Consider the following 23,702-nt stretch of genomic DNA (forward strand, 5'->3'; position numbering starts at 1 on the left):
AGAAATAAAGCCTTTTCAAGACAAATTCAAAATTACAGGACTTTTAAAGCCTGCGTGAACCCTATATTAGGTTGGTACAAAAGATTTTGCTGATTTAAAATTTCATCTTGAAAATGAAAAGCTGGGTGTTTTCGAAAATCCTTTCAACAATAACAACTTTTGCTCTAACTTGGTTCCATCTGTCACAGAGCTTATAAATGGCTCACTTTTAAAATTATTTAGGTTTTGATGTGAAATATAAAAACTCCTATTCAATCTTGTGATGTTAACTTAAACCCATCTGAATGGTTTTGTAATCCTTGAAATAAGTGATAATACGAGGCTCTTAACTGCGCATTGTCAACATCCGATGGCCAACCACTATGCTCATCATCTTTAAGACTCATCGCTGTTACAAAATTTCTTAAACCATCATTGTGCTGTGCGTTAATTAGTGGTTCCTGGGCCAAACGCTTCGTTGATGTTGCAAACTGTTTCAGCAGCTTTTCGGCCTAGCTTGAATTGAAATAAGAAAATTGTGGGAGTTTGCTTTTTTTAACGTTGTGAAAAGACATGATTGTAATTTAAACGATTAGACCGAGAAAAAAACGTTCTTTAAAATGATACATAAAATAAAGATATTACAACGAAAACTTGAAAATACATCATTTGAAATCAAAATTAAAAATTCAGCAGGAACTTTCTTGTCGACCTAAGAAATGGTTTTGTAATCCTCGAAATAAGTGATAATCTGAGAGAGGTAGGTTAGAAGAATATGCAGGATTGGGGAAAATTTCACAACCAAATTCTTATAGATCTTTGGTCAGTAGTCCTGTGTGAGTATGAGTATTATTATGATGGAAGATGACTCCCGTTTTGTTGATTAAATAAGGTCGTTTTCATATCAACATTATTATTATTATTATATATTGCATATAATGTTGAATATTGCAGAAAAGTATGAATGATGCGTATTAAAGCATCTGAAAGAAAAGTTCATAAATCAATCATGATAGTACGTTCAAGTAATAACAAAAAAAAAATACCCAAAAAAAATTACAATAGTTTTGGATGTCCCTTTTACAAATCGGCAAAAACTTTTGCACCAACTTCCTAGATGCAGAGCATTTGAGGTAGCAAGGTTATTTTGCAAAAGAAGGTCAAAGAAAACATGGCAGAAAAATGATGAGGATGGATTTGAGTGAAGAGACATAAAGATTTGGCCTGAGATAGCTTAGTTTTGAAGTCAGTTACTAAAAGGCACTCAATATATCATGCTAGCATGTAAAACAGAGGTTAAACCAAAGATGATGATTGATGATGATGATGATGTGTGCAGAACAGGAAACTTCGTTGGTTTGGTCACATTGAAATAATGAATCAGAGTGCTTAAGTTAATAGATGTAGAACAGTTGATGTTGCAGGGTAAGTCGACAGAGAAGTGTTAAGAAATAAAAAAAGGTAGGTGGAAGTGATAAGAATAATTTGGAGAAAAATACAAATGGATGAAACTCTTGTAAGAGATATATTAGTTTGGAAGTTAATCTCTAAAAAAATTCAACACATACTAACATGTAAAACAGATGTTACCCCGAATATGATGTTGCTGCTGCTGATGATGATGAGCATAGGAAGATATGTGCAGGACAGGAGACTTCGTTGTTTTGGTCACATTGAAATAACAGATGAAAGTGCTTGAGTTAGTAAATTAAAATAGTTGATGTTGCAGGGACAGCTGACAAGGAATAGCCCAGAAAAAAACACGAAAGGAAGTGATAAGGATGGTTATAAGAGTAAGAGGAATGGATAAAAACTTGTCTAGAGATTGGTTTGTTTGGAAGTCACTTTCTAAAAGCCGTCGAACGCCTGCTCACATGTAAAACAGATGTTAAACCTATGATGTTGATGATCATATCTGTTTCTTTAACATATGTAATATTAACAGGGGGCACCTGGCATTGCCTGGTCGTAAAATATGTTTAAATAGGATATTTTAATTCATGCAAATTTAGTATTTATTATTATAGAGTCAGTTCTCTATCGATTATTTCATATTATATTGCACCCAATATATAGCTGCGATTTAAAAAAAAAAAAAAATGACTTGAATGCCATCAACTCATACCGAAACTGAAACCGAAACGAAAATTTATAGCGCTCCAGCCTTAGACATTACTGAATCAACCATTGTAAGTTGGATAAGAATTAGCCAAAAATAAACGAAGATTAATGTATAAATGTATATTTGCGCATGCATAGAAGAGCAGTTTCAGTCGACTTACGCTTGTCAAGTTCTCATGGCTTTCAATTTTGATCACTTAGCAACCATTTTAACCGAGTAAAAACCCATAAAAAACAGTCCACAAAAAAATGCAATCATCTGAGCTGCCTTGTGTCACTTTGCAACTTTCTGTCTCCGAAGAGATACAGTTTGAAAAAATGGAGACAGACAGACAGACAGACATAGTGAGTTTTATACATCAGATTATCTTCATATTACCGGTTTCTCTCAATATGCTTGTTCCATAAATATAATATGATTACATGTATAACACGGTGAAGACCTGTCCTTCTCCAGTATCAAGACAACTATGACAGAAAACAAATTTTTCCATTATCCATTTTTCCATACAGGCCAAATCACGGCCTTGACCTTAAGGTCACTTCGAAGACAAAATATTACTCGATAGTATGTAACAATTCTCTTCACAAAACAATATCACTACTAATGTTTCCGAAATTGTTTTTTCCTTCATGTATTTTCCATCAGCAATCAAACCGTATTTAACCAGCAAGGCCACCTGCTGGTACCCCGGGATCGCTCACATGAATAAAAGCTCTAATTCCGCTTTCATTCGCCCCTAGTGAGGCAATTTTTGACCATCATAGGTGGTTAGGTCTCACAAGAAACTATAGATTACACATGTTATTTTTCAGTATTTCATTCCATTCAGATTAGTAATATTACTCTTTTTTTCACCCCAAACAAGGGATATCTAATAGGAGAATGGGAAGCTGAGCAGCGAGATGTCTGTTCATTTAAACTTCTTCCGGTTAGTACAATCAGAAAAGTAGGAAACAGGGAGGAAATTCCAAAATCTAACAGTCTGAAAGAACAAACTATTAGAGCAGAAGGCTTTCCAGCATCTAGGGGGGCCTAAACAGTGCAGAGGTGGAATTTTGCTGATTGCGGTTAGTCGGGAATATGTTAGTCGAGGGGGCACAAGTGTTATAAGTTCATCAGAGCACATTCCATTAAAGTACTTGTAAAACATGCATGGGGATGCAACACTGCGGCGATTCTAATTGAATGGATAAATGAATGCTTGTTTCAAATAATTGTTTTAGGCATTACAAATTATTCAAACGGTAAAAAAAAAATAATTTGATACTTTAACTCAGTGGTTCTCAACCTTTTTTACATTGGCGGCACCCTATTGAATTTTTTTTTTTTTAATTTTGCGGCACACCTATCACAAAAAATAGATATTTTTTACCTAAAAAGCCATCGTGCAATAAAATAAAAAGCAATAAAAATTATATGACGAGAATTTTTATTTACATAAAAATCAACACATCCGGGAACAGCTGTGCCTGGTGTTTCTTAACTACTGCTGCAATGTGTGGCCGACTTTGAGAGGCACATATTAACAATTCTTCACTATTTTTAAGTTTTTCACGTTTTTTTTTTTTTTTAATTTTAATGTTGTTTAGGTAAGAAAAAAAAATCCCAGTTCACACACGTCTTAAATAAAATAAAATAAAATTGAATGGCTTCTAGCTATAATCTTTTTACGACACACTAGTAAGCATTCTGCAGCACATTAATGTGACACGGTCATAAAATATGCTTAAATAGAGTATTTTAATTTATGCAAATTTTGTATTTATTCTCATAGAGTCAGTTTTCTATCGATTATTTCATATTATATTGTACCCAATATGTAACCACTCTAACTAAACAAGTAAATATGCTGAAATTATATCTGACATAGAAATGAAAACAGCTGATCAATCGTTTTCCATAAAACTGAATTTCCTCCGCCTTCATCTTGAAATATGTTGTGAGTTAACCTCCATTTTCTCCCCCACCACTACCATCGCCATCAGCACCAACGTCTGCATGCCTGAAAGTTTAACGGCAGCAGACAAATTGACTAAAGCCAGCAGGTTTGCCCATTAACATTGTTTATGTTCCATTATTATCTGGCGTGAATCAGTTTTTACCTCAGTAATCATTACATCACAGAGGATGACGATACGAGTGCCGTCGCCGCCGCCACTGCGATACATCTTACTCCACAAAGTCAGCATAATTCCCTCCATATACTACACTGACCTTGACATAAATGGCGTCACAAAAATGGTATTTGTGGATTCATTTGTGTGATCTCCAGAGATTTCTCTTTGAGGTGACTTTTATAAACTGTTTAAAAGATAAGATGAATATTTGTACACCTGACAAATTAGTATGGAGCTAAGAAAAGTGTTCAAATAAAAACGGTGGTCGGTGGTTCATTGATGTAATCCCGTATGTGAACCTAACAAACACTGCGAGAATGAGGATGATGATGATAATAATAATAATAATAATAATAATAATAATAATAATAATAATAGAGTAAAGATAACACCACTAATAGCAGGAGCGCTAGGAACAATACTGAAAAACTTTGACAAGAGAATAGGAGAGATTGGAATCAGAGGGATAGCTAAGATACAGTAATGAAAACAGCTGAAATATTAAAGAAAACCCTTGTATGCGGAAACTAACACTGACACATGAGCTACAGACACAAACTGAACATACAGAAACTGCGACAGATGCAAAACACGAAGGAGCATCATATGGAATCATGAAAACTGAAACTGTAGAATTTAATAAGTTCCTGTGCTCTTGGATCCCGCGCTGTTTTTGTGTATGTCACCAAAAACTGACGCCACACAAAATAAGCGAGGAGCATCAAGGAGGATGGAAAGATCGTGGAGAGAACGCACTAGCCAGACCTCCGCTGGATGAGGGAAAAAAAGGCCTGGGACCTTGGGGAAGCTTTTTTTTTTTCACCCAAATTCAAGTGAAGACCGCCAACAAGAAATCAATGGCAAGCAGCTGTTACGATAATGCAAATTCATCTCTAAAGGTTATCAAAAGAGGTGGAGAGTCCTGGAAATCTGGAGAGACTTGTCACTCAGATTGCAGAGAATGCCACAAGTTGTTATCAAAGAAAAATCTTTGATTATGACTTGTATGACTACTCCTAGTGAGTAAATAATAATAATAATAATAATAATAATAATAATAATAATAATAATAATAATATTAATAATAATAATAATATTATTAATAATAATAATAACAATAATATTAATAATAATATTAATAATAATAATAATATTAACAATAATAATAATAATAATAATATTAATAATAATAATAATAATAATATTAATAATAATAATATTAATAATAATAATAATAATAATAATAATATTAATTATAATAATAATAATAATAATATTAATATTAATAATAATAATAATAATAATAGTAATAATAAATCAGAGGGATGAAGAAAGTCAAGATAACACCAATAATAGAGGAGCACTAGGAACACGACCGAAAAACTTTGAAAAAAAAGAATGGGAGAGATTGGAATCAGAGGGATGGCTGAGAAGATACAACAGATAACAATAATGAAAACGGCTAAAATATTTTTTCCTTCCTTTTTAAAAATTTTTTTTGTCACCATGAACTGGTGCCAACTGCACCAAATAAAACAGAGAGTCAAGGAGAATGGAAAGACCGAGGAGAGAAAGTACTAACCAGATCTCTGCTGGATGAGTGCAAGTAGGACTGGGACCTTGGGGAGGCTTAATGCCATCCATATCCTAGTAAAAACCAATGGTCACTATCAATGAGAAATCACTGGCAGATGAGTGTTGCGATAACGCAAATTAATTTGCAAAAGTTTCAGAAGAGGTGGAGAGTACTGGAAATCTGTGGGGACTTGTTGTCACTCAGACTCCAGGGAACACCACAAGTTGTTTTCAAAGAGAATTCTTTGATGGTGGTCTAAGTGAAAGCTCCTAGCGAGTAGTAGTAGTAGTAGTAATAATAATAATAATAATAATAATAATAATAATAATAAAATTATCATGGAAAAAAAAACAACTAAAATTGAGATGGATTTCATAATCCGTGATCCATGGTTTCTCTGTGTGTCTGTGTTTGTGCAAAGGACGAGCAGTGTAACAACTAAAAACAACTTGGAAAAACATTAAAAATAATTCGGAAAATGTTTATTTCTCTCTCACTGTGAGAAATGCGAGTCAGAAAGTGGATTGAAAAGTCATTGCTCCAGAGGAGGACCACCTTGACCCTGTAAGATATGCCTGTACAGCCCCGTCAGCATTCCCTGTCAGAGACGCCTCATAAATAAACTGCCCATGCATGGAGTATTGTTGGCATACCTGGGCTGGTGCATCAACCACTAGTCTCTCCCTCTTAGATAGAGCCGAAAAAAGAGTTGTCAATCTAATCAATCCAACTTTATCAACTAAGCTCCATCGCCGCAATGTTGCTGTTTGAGCCACATCATAACAATTTAGTTGATGAAATATCAATTTTAATAAACAAGAAAATCGAAATTAAAAACACATCAAGTATGCATGTGAAAGGAAAGAGACAGGAAGTCATTCTTTCATTAAATATAAGTCCCTCTTACCTCTACCATGAATCGTTTGAAGTTTTCAGGGCAAAATTAGCAATTTTAATTTTCAGAGAAACCTGCTATAAGAGAGAAAGTGAAGCCAAGAAAAGTTCTAGGGGGAAAGAGGACTAACGATAAAGTAAGAGATAAGAAGACAAATAAAATCTAGCCAAATACCGACAAAAAAAAAAATAAATAAGGAGGTAAGGATCTAGCGCTTTGGCAGAAATCAAATTTTTCAATTCACATCGATGGGAGGATCTAGTGTCGGTTATAACACAAACCTTTTTACAATGAGTAATAAATGAAAGTTTAGTCTTGAGGTTTTAAAGTTTGTAGGACTTTGAGATCCACTGAGTGTTAGCATATGTGTACATAGTTCACTTAGATCTGCGTTTGATTGGTTGTTTGAGCTTAAGAGTAATTCCTTCCTTATGCTGAAACAAAGTGCATTTCATGCCGACGTTGAAGATGCACGGTGTGTAGGGAAGATTGAAGACACATGATTTGTGCTTGTATCTATCGACTTGCTCCTCATCTCAGCAGGATTTGACACAAGGTAGGAAAGTGGGGATGTCCAGCCAGCACCCCTAAAGTAGGGTCACTCTGGCTTAGCAAAAATTGCCTGGGCATCTCATCGGCATTTCCTGGTAGGGGGGCCTCAGACAACAAGTGATAAACTTGCCCCACCCGAAAGCTGGGTGGCAAGGCCTGAGAGGGGATACCTCAGTCTGACAGGTACTGGGCCAGTTCCTGTCCTCGCGTCTGTCAGGCTGATTGTAAAGAATGGATTCTTGACTGGTACTTTCTACCCAGTCTCCAAGAAACCAAAGCAGCAAAGAGACACATCCTCATATATATGAGCTTGTATCAACTTGTACTGTGATATGTCCTGTGAAAGGGATATATATCGTTGAAGTAGCTGAGCAGGCCTTGCTACAGTTTTGAGTAATAATCTGGTAAGTCACCGTACTGCACGAGTGTCGTAGTCGAAGCTGGTGTTAGTAGCATGATGTTTGCATACCTTTTGACATCTCTCCTAGTGTTACGTTATTGCTTCATTTTTCTGGGTGACTGTTTAGTTTATATAATTCTGTTAACTCGAGTGCCAAAGTGCGTGCAGGTATATATTGACGATCGACCTGTTTTTACAAAAGAAATACGCTGACAAGTTGTTTATACAAAACTTCATTTATTTCATCAACGACTCGGTGCAGAGAGAGAGAGAGAGAGAGAGAGAGAGAGAGAGAGAGAGAGGTGTAAGGTGGAAGTGACTTGATGACAACAAAATGACCAATCGGTCAGCTCTTCTTGTCCTGTTTTCGTTCTCTCTTCTCTGCCCTGGTTTTGCATTTGCTTATATTGACAACTTTCAGGTCAGGAATTCATTTGGCATTCCCAACCAAGGTCAACATTCTGATCGCTCGATTGTTTCAAATATTGGTCAGTATCAAGTATGTTGATTTTACAATGTTTGTACATTCTTTCTGCAATTTAATTCTGTTTGGAATGTCTTCTTGTTTTGGAATCAAAACGCGGATTCTATGAACAAAGCTTCTTTCTTAGAACTGCACGCCTGTGGAACTCTGTTCCGTCTTCCTACTTCCCACCGGACTACAACTTGGATGTGTTCAAGTCCAACGTTAACAAATTCCTAATGAACCGGCCCCTTAAGTAAACATTTAATCAAATCTCCACACTAACGTAATGTACTTGCAATAACCCTTATCCCTGAGTGGCTTCCGGGCCTTGATAAGTGGTGATCACTGTGTAAAAAAAAAAAAAAAAAAAAAAAGTTTTTGTCAAGAATCCATTGCGTATGTGCACAACCAGCGATAATTCTGGCGTTGCCTAACCCAATATGCAACACTAGGTAGCTGTACCAGTCGGTATTTATGGCTTAACCAGCCAATCATAACCTTGTAAGGAGGAAAGACTCGGATGTACTCATACTCATTGTAAAAAGAAAAAATTGTAAAAAAAAAAAAAAAAAAAAAAAAATTCTACTGAAAGGTTACTTTTGAAGATTTCTTTTATTTGGTTTGTGGCATAATTAGGTTGAAACACTGATTCTCATAAGATCACCAAGTTAAGCAACATTGAGTCTGGTCAGTATCAGATGGATGACCATTTGGGAAGAGATGCTCTATGTTGGACAGCAGTGACACTTCCCGGCAAAATTCAACATCGTCAAATCAAATAGAGGCCATAGTCTATATAATGTCAGTACTTCTGCATTTACCGACCCGTGGTTTACACAAATTTTCTCGGGTGTTCTCGGCTTCTGACGGAAATAACAAGAAGCGGCTGATCACGAAACATTAAACTGCTATGAGAAAATTATAATGATAAATGGGAAAAATATGGAAATATACTGTATTTCCATATTTATTACAAACATTTATTTAACTCAACCCAACCTCTAACTCTAACTTGTGTGATTAAAATTAATTTTTCATTTCTTCCAATTTATAAATTCATAGATTCGTATAAGCTAAAAACAAACAGCGCATTCGTAAAATATTGAGGAACACTCGGTCGACCTTTTCGGGTTATTCTTGTCAGTGGCCGAACATACCCGTGAAACTTTGTAGAAATTTCGGGCCGGTAAATTCAGAAGCACCTAATGTCTACTATTCTCAATACAAAAAACAGGATGATTGAATTGCTGAAAGGACTATGATTTATTAACGATTCTTATGGATGGTATTAGGGAGTGACGTCACCTCATTACACAACATCAAAATGATCATAAGTTTTGTACTTTTATTTTGCTTACTTAACACTATCCAAATAAAAAAAAGGGGCATTATTAAGATAGTTACTTCAATGGTATGGAATTTCATTTCTCTTTTGAGATACTTATCACTTGTGAGTTACTCTTTTTATGACTGGAGATATATCATGATGAAACTCTATATCATTATATATATCAAACCACTATTCAATCATTGGACATTTATATTTTTCTATTGATGATTGCATACATTTTGGTAGCATTATACTACCGAGTCTCACACCAGTATTTGATCAATACCAGTTAAGTCGCTCCAGTGGAGAGGTCTGATGTTCATATCCAAAAGCCCTAACGATCCCAGATATACGACATGACTAACGATATGATGTAGCCCCGATGTTTACACGTCGGTGTTCAAAATCAAAATGCGTAAACTTGTTTGAACGCACATTGTCTGCACATACACTATCCTGAATAAAACCAAATAATTGTATTTTGGATCAATCAGAAAACTTTCTGAATTTATTTGAAATGGTCTTTAGCCACCTAAATCCTTTAAAAAGCTTTTTCTTTAATAAACTCGTGGAACCTAGTTGACCTGAGTCTACAGATCTAGGTCACTGACCGCCCCTCTGTTGGGTGTCTGTCTCTGCAACATCTCTCTCCACACACACACACACACACACACACACGCGCGCGCGCGCGCACACACACACACTCACACATAAACATTAGCAAACACACAGACACACACAATGTCTGCTTGAATTCCTTAATGTCGTCTGCTCATTTAAAACAACTCATCAAATGAAATATTCCCAACCTTTATCATTGAACTATCTTTCTAGTATTAAATCAAATAACATTGGCTTTTATAAACAACTTTCAATCGATTATAATTTATATAAATGAGCAGAGCAGTTTTAAATGCGATATTCCTGACCCCTGAATCTCATGACTCTTAATCGATTCATACGTTTTCTAATGTCTCAGCTAATGAATTCTCCTTGTTTTTATCAGAACTCTAAAAATATTCACGAATATTCTGTTTTTCCTATTGCTGTAAACTTCCATTTTTAACGTATATAAAATATCTCTTTTGTGAATATATGCCTTCTGAACTCATTATTTTGTTTTGTTTACCGTATAAGATGTCTCTCTTTTTCTCACATTTGATTGTAAAACCTGCAAATCTTTTTCACTGAAAATATTTCTCTGAATCCGGCTCACCCCCAAAAATACTTCTCTCATTACAAAACACCGCAAAGTCAAACCCCAAAACTGATGTGGGACATATCTCTAAGAACTAGTGACTGGAAATCCCAAAAAGTAAATCCCTAACAACTGTTGACCGACATCCCTAAAAACTGGTGACCGACATCCTAAAATGATCCATTTTCATCTTTTAAATATATAGGGGGTTCCAAAAGTCTTGGGCACATTTCAAGTCTTCATACCTGCTTAACTATGAATAGTAGTAAAATGAAAATTTGAAAGTGGTGCCATTTTAAAGCTAAATGCATTAAGTTTTTTGTAAGGCTATTTATTTTCTCATTTCTTTTCAGATTTAATGGCGTCCACTCAACCAGAAAAGGCGTTTTGTGTGCCCAAGACTTTTGGAACAACCTATATTTTAAACATCAGGTGTTCTTAGTACTGATATTTCATGATTCTTACGAGACATTGAACGGATAATAGCCACTTTCAGGAATGAGCCCCAATAGACTGCTCGGATGTTCCATCGCATTTTTTCCTTTTTATGATCTGAAGCATTGACATGTTCCTTATGACATTATCTCACAATGGCTGTCTTGATAATGAAAACAAGTAAATAGAAACTTACTGAAATAAACTTTTTAAAATATCACATTAGCTAAGCTAAGTGGCTGACTATAGTCAAGGGTAACCTGAAGGGTTCTTTTCATTAGATGCTACAGCGAGATGTAAGAGAGGGCGCCATTTCATCCCCAGGATTACTCCACTTGTCCTTGATTTTTCCGTTATAATTAAGGATATGACAACAGCATATTCTTTTCATTGTTTTGACTCTCGAGTGTGTATCCATTGATATCTTATATGCTTTTATATAGAGTGATGTGGTTCTCGGTTGATTAATTGTGTCTGTGTCGGATGTATACTCGAGAGTTAAAACAATGAAAAGAATATGCTGTTGTCATAGCTCTAGTTATAATGCTGAGTGTTTAGCAAGAGGACATCAAGTACAATTTTTTAAATCTTTGGTATGAGTTGACCAAGGATTGAACCTCAGTCTCCCTATTTATTAGTGAACACTCTTACCATGTTCAATTTTAATATCACACTAAAACCGTGTAATACATGAATAAACTTGACTTCTTTTTCTTTTTTTTTTACTCTTTTTTCGAATTATAAAAATGTTCAGGAATTTTTTTAGTTGATATGATTGAATCTTTTTTTTCTAAAAAAAAAAAAAACGAAGCCTTTTACGAGTCGCCTGACTGCTCAAAGCATATTGACTTCCGATAAAACTACCTGAAATATCTCACAGTCAATCACTGCCAAAAATGAGAATGAAGAAAAGGAAAACGAAATGAGAAAGGGGAAGGGTTAGGGTTAGCTGAAGTCATACTTTTTCTCATAAAGGTTTGACTTAAGAAAAGATTATAGTTTTTAAATAGATTTTCTAACGTTAGCATAAAAGATATGCATATTTCCCCTGAGAAAATCCCCCAACTCTCGCTTCTTTCGGCAATTTATATGGAGTCAAATTTCATTATTTCATTTAAATTGATTATAGACTTATGATAAGGTTATAGTGTTTATAACAGTCTTAAGAATAACTAACAGGGTGACCCGACGTTGCCCGAGATTTAATGGTAATGGACAAATGTTTCATGCTCCCATATCTTATTGTCATCGAAATCGGTGAAATCGCCTATATTCAATAAAATCAATTGATTGCTTGATCTATTTGGGGGCCTATCGCAATGCACCGAGAGGAAGCTTCACATGCCTCCCCAAAGTGATTTAGTTCACAATATATTGTAGTCCACATTGCACAATAGAGAACCTATAGCTGATTTTAGATAATTATTTTTTATATATAACTAGCGGGGGTGCCCGGCGTTGCCCGGGTGTTTTGGAGGTTTAAAAGAAAAAAATAAGTTTTGGTAGGAAGGTAGGCTCGAACCCGAAGCCTTGATGTGAAGGTAGAAAAGAAAGGGGAAAAAAGACTGGTATCTTACCCACTCAGCCACGAAGGGAGAGGAATGAAGAGCATTTTAATTTAACGCTTAAAAATATTAAGTGACAGGTGTGCGTGAATTTAATAAGGTCAAACATCATGCCATATGGGAAAACTTAACTTTGGCTGCAAGCCAGTGTCTGTGTTTCCCCCGAGATGTTGGGGAAAACCTCCCATCAATAGGGGAGTGTCAAAATGAATAGCAATAGTTTGATATGACAGGTTTTGGCCACATTGATCACAAGTGCTAGGGAAGCTCATTTAGTTCAGTTTCGCTTATATATAGAAAAGCCAAATAAACATGTGGAAACTAAGAAATACTGCAAAAATAGTAAAAGTCACCCAAATAAAAGATACACGCGAGCTCGTTTCGTAAATCGTAGATATTATAATCTAGGTACTATATAAAAGGTTCGAAGAAACAGTAATCGCTCCGAGCACCCTCCCTCCACCTCCAAAAGCTTTTGCCGGACATACACAAAAAATGCACACATACACAAACACACACATTTTCGCTTTTATATTATAGATGGCTTGAATGAAAGTTTAGAATGAAAAAGTCAAGTATCACGGTGCAATTGTGCTCTAGACAGAAACATTCATTTCAAACGCACCCCTATCATATCAAAGAAGTTACTGTTGATTTTATATGTCGGGCCTTTCGGATGGTGTGATAATGAAACTCCTTAAATGCACTTGTGATGTCAGGCTGTGTAAGGTGTTAACTTTGGTCAAAAACGCCTGTTCCTTCTTTCATCAGATTATTTCGATTATCGATACTTATCTTATACTTACAAAACCTATCTAAAAACACTGCCAAGCACATAAAGTACTTTGTGTGAAATTTTATCAAATTGGCCCAGCCGTGTTGGAGTCCCTAAGGAACGAACTCACAGGCACACAAACAAAGTTCTTTTTATATAATAGTAGAGATAGAGATTATACACTTTCTTTAACAATGAGGATAGATTTCTAGTTTAACTCTATTATATACTAGCCTGGCTACCTGGCGTTGCCCGGGTGTTTGGAGGTGTGTGTTGAGCCAAAAAAAAGTGGTAGTAGGCAGGCAGGCTCGAACCCATATCATGAAGGAGGAAAGAATGTGAAAAAAACTTCCGTCTTTGCTGTTGCGCCCATCACCAAACCGGAAGTGACAAAAATTAATGCTAATCAATCGAAAAGAAAGATGACTTTCAAAAATATTGGCGAAAAAAGTGACGCCTCTCTGTAGAAATTTGCTCAGTTGAGGGTGAAGGAATTAATGTTTTTAGCCGATTTTTCAATGTTTGTCGTCCAAAGGGCAAAGCTTCAAAACGATACTGATCTTGTGAAAATCCGTCGCCTCTGTCGAAAGTTTTAGGCAGACATACAAACATACATACAGACATACATACATTTAAACAGACAGGTGAGATTTATATTATAGATGGAGAGTTCTATTTTCCTAAGAAAGTTCAATTCTTATCAGAGAAAAAAAAATGTGTATGTAAAGACAAGTAATAATAATTTAAATCTGAGCAACAACATTTGAAGAAAAGGAACAACAACTGTATATACTCAATTGAACAATTTTATTTAAGGCTCGTCTGAGCTTCATGCAATGGCCTCTACCCTGCCAAAGCTTCATGCAATGGCCTCTACCCCGCCAAATTTTACAAAAAGTCTTCAACGATTTCTACCAACAAGTTTCCATACTCTCTATTAGTGCCCAAATCTAAATGCAAATTCCACAAACAAACTTTCTTTCTTAGAACTGCCCAGCTGTGGAACTCTGTTCCAGTGACCTGCCTCCCAGCCGACTACAACATAGTCGTCTTCAAGTCCAATGTGAACAAATTCTTGCTATTTTGTTTCCTTAAATAGTCCAATTCTTCCCAGTTCCCACTAGAAGCTACCACTGAGCTGTTGTCTCACTGACCACCTTCCACTCATTAACGTTTATCCTTGAGTGGTCTCTGGACCTTGATATGTGGTGACTTAAGTGTAAATGTAATAAAAAATTATGTACCAAACAGTAAAAGGTAAATATACAGAATGAAGGTTTACAAATTCCTGTGTCCAACATAGACACACACCTGGCTGGAAGAAACAAAATGCGGTCAATTATTGGAAATGAAATAATTGTTAATTCAAAATTACTTGCGAAGGTTATGTTATCCACAAGGGTTAGCTGCTGATAGAAATACGCCATCGATAAATAAACACCCTTGACTACATTGACAGTGAAGGTAAAATTTCAGAATGGGCGTTTGCAGGTGGATACATGGGTATCCCAAATTATAATATAAACTAAATTAAAATTGAGATTGACAACGTCCTGACGATCAAATTCAAGAAAACCACTCCATCAATTCCTGTGCACGCACCCCCCTTCCCCATAAATCCCTACTTGTTCATACCACTGACAATGGAAATATGTGTTATTTTAATTTTTCAGACTACTGTTCTCATCTTGAGTGTCATTTTCAGAATATTTCAATTATTGTAACCTCCAACCTTCTTCGGCTGTCAAACTCGTGAATCTGAAAGTAATTTCGAACAAAACCCTTTATTCACTTCACATAAGTAATTGATCTGCAAGGACCCGTGGCGCAGTGGTTAGAGTACTGGGAAAAATCAATTGTAAAAGTGATATTCTCCTGAAGGTTGAAGGTTCAATCCTCAGTGTGGGCGACTGAAAAAATACAGTTACAAATTACTTAGGATGTCTATCCACTCATGGCTGATGGAACAAGAGCATGCTACCCCATAAAGTAAATAAAGGGCTCCATTCTGCAATTTCGTCTAGATTCCCGATTTCAACAGAAACATTCCCATATTCGACAAGATGCACCTTAAGAAGGTCGGAGGTTACATTAATCAAAACATTGTGAAAATCACAATCAAGATGAGAAACAGTAGTCTGAAGAATCCAAATAATACGAATAGCCATTTCTGATCTCAAAAATTCAGAAGCGCAATGCAAATTTATTTATTTATTTGTGGACTGTTATCCTCATCTTCATGGTTGTTTCATAACGTTTCGGCCAACTAATCCTCTGGCCTTCATCAGGTGATTAACTATGACAGGATAGGGATGCTGAGTCTTTTTACTGTATCCCCAGTAATTACTGCCTTCCATATTTGTTATCGTCTCACCGTGTTTTGGCCAACTAATCCTCTGGCCGGCTTTAGGCAGGATTGAAACTGCTATCTTCAGACAATGTTCACCTGGAACCGTAGAGATTCAACGCCTCTATCCACTGTGCCATGGACTCTGAAAGTCCGCAAATAAATAAATAAATATACAAATTACTCACCTCAAAGGATTCCAATAATAAAATAACATAATGAAAAGATATTTTATTTTTATAAATCAGCATTCGCTGCCACTCTTTTAAGCCAAAATACAATAGTAGAAGGAAGACTTTACTTGTGACAGCTGTCTCAGGCTTGTGTCATAAAACAGTTAGCCATTAACTGACATCAACCATAATATTGAAAATGGCAAAAGAGGCTTGAGCCTTAATAGTTTGAGTTCATATTACTGGCTCATGTGACATTTAGCGAAATAACGATTGTGTATATCTATTGGCCAATCCACACAACTCTAAAAGAGACAAGGGAAGACCACTACATCAACCAATCGATGAGAGTCTTATAAATTCTAATAAAAATAATACAGATCAGAACCACTAATAATGCTTATGCCACTTTGAATTAAAAATACATAAACTCTGACATATCAGTTTAGCCATTGCTCTTGCATAATTAAAAATGATAAATCTCCCTATTTCTTTATTCTTTTTGTTCTTATTAGATAGAAGTGAAGACACTTAAATTTTGCAATCTAATTTGCATCTATAAAAGAGCGATACATTCAGTACTAATAACGATTGGCTCAGTGGTAGAGATTAAGGCTTCATACTCTGAGGACCTCGTTTCAAATCTCGCTAGGTTCAGCCACACTGATGAGTTGTATAATGACCAAACATATGTCCATGTATAATTGTATTTCAAAAATATACATGTCGCTCTTCATCTAGGGGCATCACATCGATAAAAAGAAAATTATTTCCAACTAGCATTTAGGCACAGTGCTTTTCATTTAAAAGTATTGTAAACAAAATAAACAAATAAATGACATCCATAAAAAGAACGATATATCCAGTACTAATGGGGATTGGCTCAGAGGTAGCGATCCAGGCTTCAGACTTAGGGGTTCTTGTTTCAAATCTAGCTCGGTATAGCTACACTGATGAGTCAGATAATAATGAAACACATCCACATATAATTATACTTAAAAAATACATATGTTGCTCGTCATCTGGGGATATCACATCGGTAAAGGGAAAATTAGTTACAACTAGAATTTAGCTATAGTGTTTTTCGTTGAGAAGTATCACAAAGAAAATAAACTAATCTATAAAAATATAGGTGACCTATTCAGTACTAGTGGGAGTTGACTCAGTTGTAGTGCTTCAGACTTTGGGGGTCCTTGTTTCAAATCTTGCTAGGTTCAGCCACACTGATGAGCTGCATAATGAGGAAACATGTCCACAGATAATTATATTTAAAAAAAAAACGTATATGTCAATCCTAAACTGGCAGCATCACATTGGTGAAAGGAAAACGAGAATTTTGTCTTTAAGACATCTCCATCACCTATTCCCCTGCTTCATCACTTCTAGTTCCATTTGCCCTTCATTGTCCTATGAGCGAACAAGAGGACATACAGACAGACACACACACACACACACACACACACACACACACATTGCTATTTATTGATTTTGATTCGTCTTTCTTTTAACATATTCTAAACCTTGAATCAATTAAGGACACAGGTTGAAGATGAACGGCTTCTTTTTCTGTTTGGCCAGATGCCGGAAGACAAAACAAAATCTGTGAGCATAAACACGCTTTTCTCATGTTCGTCCACTTTCTCTACATACCAAGAAACCAGGCAAGGTTTGATGTGACGATCCCGCACTGTCTACCAAGCTCCAACCCCTGTCCCATCGCAACCATGTTGCATCCTGTGCTTCTTTTAATAGTACTTCCACGAAATGTGCTCCAATGAACTTAATACACTTACACAAACTCTAATAGATATCCCTGATATACCTGACTAGCTGTGAAATCCCACCCCTTTACTGTAGATGTCTCCAAATGCTAGAAAACTTGTAACAGAGCTGCTGACACTAAGACTAGCCGCAGCTACATAAAGATATGCAAATAACCAAGCCAGCTGTGCAGAGTGACCTTACAGCAGAGATAAAAGGACAGACATGTTCGAAGAAGTGGTGTTCGGAGAAGTGGTGTTCAAGATGTGACAAGAGAAATACATGTTCAAGGCGTGGGCGGTGTTTTGAAAAGCATGTGTTTCAGACATGGGGGTAACATCACAGCAGGGGCAAAAAGTCACACGTGGCTAGAGAAGGAGAAATCAATTGTTTAAATATTTAGAAAAAATGTGTTGTTAGAAATACCAGATATAAAGGTTTTCTGTTAAAAAAGAAAGTCGAGTTTTTTTCTTTTCTTATGTTTTCTTGCAATGGAGTCTACAACATGTTGGGTCCATTAAAATGTAATGACACCGGTGAAAAAAGGTGTACTACGTTACAAACTTCCTACTCTAATAGCTTCTTTCCTTGGGCTGCCAGTCTTTGGAATTCCCTTCCTGTTTTCCCAGACTGTACCGATATCCAGAAATGTAAACAAAGATCTGACTGCCTAGAATACTCCTTATAAATCTGGCCTCTGATCAAAGAATCTTCTTACATCTCAGTGGCAATATATCTTATTTGGTTTGTGTGTATTTTTCTCCCATGAGTTGTTGCAAGTAATGTTTATTTATTGTATTTTTTTTCTTTTTTTTTTTTTTTTTACTCAGGTGTCACCACTTATCAAGGTTCAAAAGCACTTTAAGGGAAAGGATTAAATGAGTGTCAGGTGGACCATGAGACAACACTGTGATGATTGGTAATGGTGGGAATTGGGTAGAATTTGATTATTTAAGAGGAATGATCAACAAGAATTTGTTTATATTGGATGTTTTTTTACAAAGGGGTTACCATAAATCATGGCCTGGAGGCCACTCGAGGATAAGGGTTAATGTGTGTATTGTCATGGAAATAGTAGTGCAGTAATCGTTTGTGGTAGAAATTTGGTATAATCAGATTATTTAAGAGGACAGTTCAACAAGAACTTGTTTACTTTGGAATTTGAAGACGACAATATTGTAGTCAGTTGGAAAGCAGCTCAGTGGAACAGTTCCACAGACGGACAGTTCTAGGAAAGAAGTTTTGTTGATGGGATCAATGTTTAGGTTTACGCACTGATAGAGAATGGGCAAATTTATTGATAGTGTTTTTGGTTAGACGAGTGTTTTTTTGTGAAAGATTGGAAAGGGGAAAGACAGATTGGAGCTCAATCGAACACTTGCCATGGAAATAATGATAGAGCAGAGGCAGGCTCGCAACATCTCTTCTGTGGGAAAGAGATTGCAGAAAAGAGAAAAGGACATCGCCTACTAGATTACGAAGTCGGTTTTGAACTCTGCCAAGACAGGATAGGATGCTCTGAGCAGGTCCTGCCCAGATGTGGAAACAGTATTCAATCCTAGGACGTACTTGGCTCTTATACAGGTAGAGAATTGCATCAGCAGTGAGATATCTACTGGAGCAGAAGAATGATCCCACTATTTTCCCAGCGACCTTGGCAATGGATTAGATGTATGTGTTCCATTTCAGATCAAGAGTGAAGGTCAGACCAAGAAGCTTGTCTAAACATGGAGTGTCCTTGAGGTGAGAGCCGTTCATTTCAATAGAGGCCAGATGTGGGTCAGAGCGTTGATGATAGAAAGTGAAAAGTTTAGTTTTAAATGCATTAAATAGAACAGGTCACCTTTTTCCCCATTGCACCATGTACTCAAGATCAGAGGAGAGATAATCAGAGAGATCTTGACCATTTCCGGCCTTTGAAATGTTGCCATAGCTGGAAAGCAGTCTCAAGTTGTTTTAAGTAAATAGAATATGCTACCAAGTCAAAGGCTAAAAAGGTAGGCTCCCTCTATTGGATGATAAAAACCCTCACATCTGTAAGTATTCTATATCGCTATAAACCATCATTCACATGCATTGCTATAGTGTTCTTGTATAGAATGGGATTTAATGGATTTTACAACACTTGTACCCTGTCACAGAAAATACCCGTAACCCATCCGATTAACAGCAAAAAATTCACCCTTCATTGCAGAGGTCAGAGATGCTGGAAAGTTCTACTCTGATAGCTACTTTTCTTTCTTTTTTTTTTTTTTTACGGATAGCTCATCTCTGGAATTCCCTTCCTGCTCCTTGTTTCCCACAAGCATACCATTACTGTCTACTTCACCCGGCTGTGGTGTAATTTCTGGCAAAAATACTGATTACATCTCCTGTATATTGAAATCAGTCCCAACTGGAACAGAAGTCGATAAGGAATGATGCCCAGTGATTTCTGCGCTCACAGCCAATCATCAACTCTGGAATGTGCCTTTCGAACTATCCGCTTCTTCGAACTTTTTGCTGATCTCCTCCCATTTTCAGTTTTACAATGACCCATTAATGATGGACAGAACTCAATTCTGTTGGTTAAACATCTTTTCATTACAGTGCTTTACAGACAACTTTATCTTTAGTTGAACCATGGCAACAAAATATTTTCGTTTACTAGCCAAATAGAAAAGTTACTCGCCAAGCTCACGCGATTTTTGGAATATGACATTTTCGTTCCATGATGAAGACATACATCATAAAGATTTTTCTGTGTTTTGTTCTATTTTTTTTAATAAGTGTAATTCTAAATATAAGGTATAAACATTCGAAATTCTTTGGATGTTTTTTTTAAACAGCCGTCGTTAAAAAGGAGTATATTATTTTATTAAATCTTTTATTGTTTAAGTAATTTGACGTTGCTCGTTTTATTTAAAAAATAAAAAAATAAAAATAATAATGATGATGATGATAAAGGTTAAAAACACATTTTCCACTCAGTAATGACCTTTGGAAGATTGTATGTGAAAAAAAAAAACAATTGTCAGAAGATAAGCATTTTATTATTTCTAGTTGCCACTTTGAAAATTCACATGCAAATGCGACTATTTCACTCGCAACGTAGTCCTGCATTAGTCAAACCATTGACATCAACAACATCAATGCTTAATATTTTCCCAATGATAACCTTGCTCAAATTTCGGCCAGTTTATAATTAACTAGCATGGGTCCCCGGCGTTGCCCGGGTATTTGGAGATGTATGTTGAGCAAAAAAAAAAAAAAAAAAGTGGTCAATTTTTTAAAACTTTGACCCTATTATGACCCCTTAAAATATAAGATATACTAGCATTTCAGGGTCGAACACGTACCGCAAAGGAGGAAAAGAACGGGATAAAACCTAACGTTTATACTGTTACGACCACTGACTAACCGGAATCAACATTTTTGAAAATTAAGGCTAGACAATCTAAAGGAGAGGATAACTTTAAAAAATATCGGCGAAAAAGTGACCCCCCCCCTGTAAAAAAGTGCCTAGTTGAAAAGGAAGATATTAATGTTTTTAGCCAATTTTTCGATATTTGTCGTATGAAAGATCGCACTTTAAAACGATACTAATCTTGGTAAAATCCGTCGCCTCTATTGAAAGTTTAAGGCAGACATGCAAACAGACATACATACATACATTTATATATTGGTAACTAAAAATTTTCGACCCAAACTGATGAAAAAGCTTGCCCTATCTCTGAATACCCTTTATGTAAAATTTCAAATATTTAGACCAGAAATTGTCTGAGTAATTTGGAAGAGACCGCAGAGGTCAATTTTTTAAAAAACTTTGACCCCTATTATGACCCCTTAAATTTTATTGTTTTGGGCTCTAATCAAGTTATTAAGTTAGATCCATGTCCAATGAACCTATATCTAAAATTTCAAGTGCGTAGACCCAAAATTGTCGGAGGAGTTTGGTAGAGTTCTCAAAGGTCAAATTGTTAAACTTTGACCCCTTAATTGCAAAATTTCTGGCCAAAAATGAATCACATCGATTTTCCCAAATCTCAGTACCCTGTATATCAAATTTCGAGTCTGTAGACTAAATATTGACAGAGTTATTGCGTAGGGAAATGTACACAGACACACAGTCAGACAGACACTTTCACTTTTATAGATATATAGATTATAAAATATTTTCCCCATTATTTATACGGAACAATGAATTATAGGTGCAACTGAACATTAGTGGAAACTCGATTGAACACTATAATTTTGCACTGGATGAAAATGGCTGACGGCAGTTCAAATCTATAAAATATTAAATCTTTTATAGTTTATGTGACACGCTTCAAAGATGTATGTAAATGTTGAAATACCTGGAAAATAAAACTTTGCATCAAGATTTAGATAACGACTTCAAACATAATAAAGGTCATTTAATCTATATTTTTCTTACGTAATTAAATACGGTATATTTATATCAAGTCAAAAATCTGTAACTTAAGTTGACGGAAACTTAATCTGTCATGATAAACTCGGACAAGTCATGACAAGTTTCGTTCAGGAAAAAGTTGTTATCTCGTTTCTTTCTTTATATAAAGTTAGGAGATTCTATCATTGTGCATAGATAACACGTAGCTTTATTTTAAATACATAATGTCTCCCCTTTCTGTTTTCCCCCTCATTGTTAATTCACTATAACGCTACTTTATTTTAAACGTATAGTTTTCCTCGTGGGTTTCTCTTGCTTTAAACTGTAGTTTTCCCCGTGTGTGTTCTCTTGCTTTAAACTGTACTGACATGCAGAAGTCCAAAACGTGAACCGACATCTTGCTGCCCAAATCCCAACATAGTGCCCCAGTAGTTGCTGCCCCTAATAGTAGCCCCCTACACCAAAGTGGCAATGTGCCTTGTTTGGGGTGAAAATGTAATAAAAAAAAATTATAAATAAAAATCCTTCTATCCAACTCTAGAAGAGTCAGGGTGAAACCGATCGGCTTGCAACATTTTCCCCCTACTTCTTTTAATCATGAATATCAATAAAACAAGTCTTCTCTTCATAATTGTAATATAGAAATTTTAGATGCCACAAAAAAATTATGAAAATTTGGTATTTGTATATGTTTATATATTTGTATGGGCAGAATTCATTCTTAAATTAATTAACTATGAATTAACTATGAATGATCATTATGAATTTTTAACACAAGAAGTATAAGATGCGATGTAACGTCGTTGGAACAAAGAAACATAAAATAACGTTAAAACAACCAACAAACATGAAATAACGTTAAAAGAACAAACAAACATTGAATAACGTTGAAGAAACAAACAAATATAACAAAAGGTCACAGAAACAAACCAACATTAAATAACGTCACAAAAAACAAACATAAAATAACGTCACAGAAACAAACAAACATAAAAAAAACGTTATAGAAACAAAGAAACATAAAATAACGTCACAAAAACAAACAAACATAAAATAACGTTACAAGAACAAACAAACATAAAATAACGTCACAAGAACAAACAAACATAAAATAACGTCACACGAACAAACAAACATAAAATAACGTCACAAGAACAAATAAACATAAAATAACGTCACAAGAACAAACAAACATAAAATAATGTCACAGGAACAAAGAAACATAAAATAACGTCACAGAAACAAACAAAATAACGTTATAGAAACAAATAAACAAACAAACAAACATAAAATAACGTTATAGAAACTGTTAAATGAGACATGTTAAATGTATGTAGCGGTCGATATCAGTACAAGAAGGAAGGTCCACACGCGGAGACGGGTTATCAACGTCTTATTCTAAAGAAGGTTTACACTGGAAAGAAAGAAACATAACTCCTTAAGGGGAGAGTTCTCAAACCAAAGGGGGCATAACTCAGGATGCTAAGGTTTACTCTCTTAACGCCCCCGTTTAAACTTTACATCTTGATCATTTTAATTTTACACAGTCCATGCGGGTCATCGCCAAGGGTTTTGTGAAGTATTTTTGTCTGTAGGCACATAGTTCAGTTCGATT

At 35.6% G+C, this 23,702-nt stretch overlaps 1 protein-coding gene across 1 annotated transcript in view; it reads right to left on the reverse strand.

Annotated features, from left to right (window-relative positions):
* The window catches only part of LOC145267033 (tripartite motif-containing protein 2-like), a 569,514-nt gene that overhangs the window by 308,961 nt on the left and 236,851 nt on the right, over positions 1-23,702 (reverse strand). The window lies entirely within an intron of this gene.

This window comes from Euprymna scolopes, chromosome 4 (assembly GCF_053919585.1).
Source record: "Euprymna scolopes isolate OS-2025 chromosome 4, ASM5391958v1, whole genome shotgun sequence".
Lineage (NCBI taxonomy): Eukaryota > Metazoa > Mollusca > Cephalopoda > Sepiida > Sepiolidae > Euprymna > Euprymna scolopes.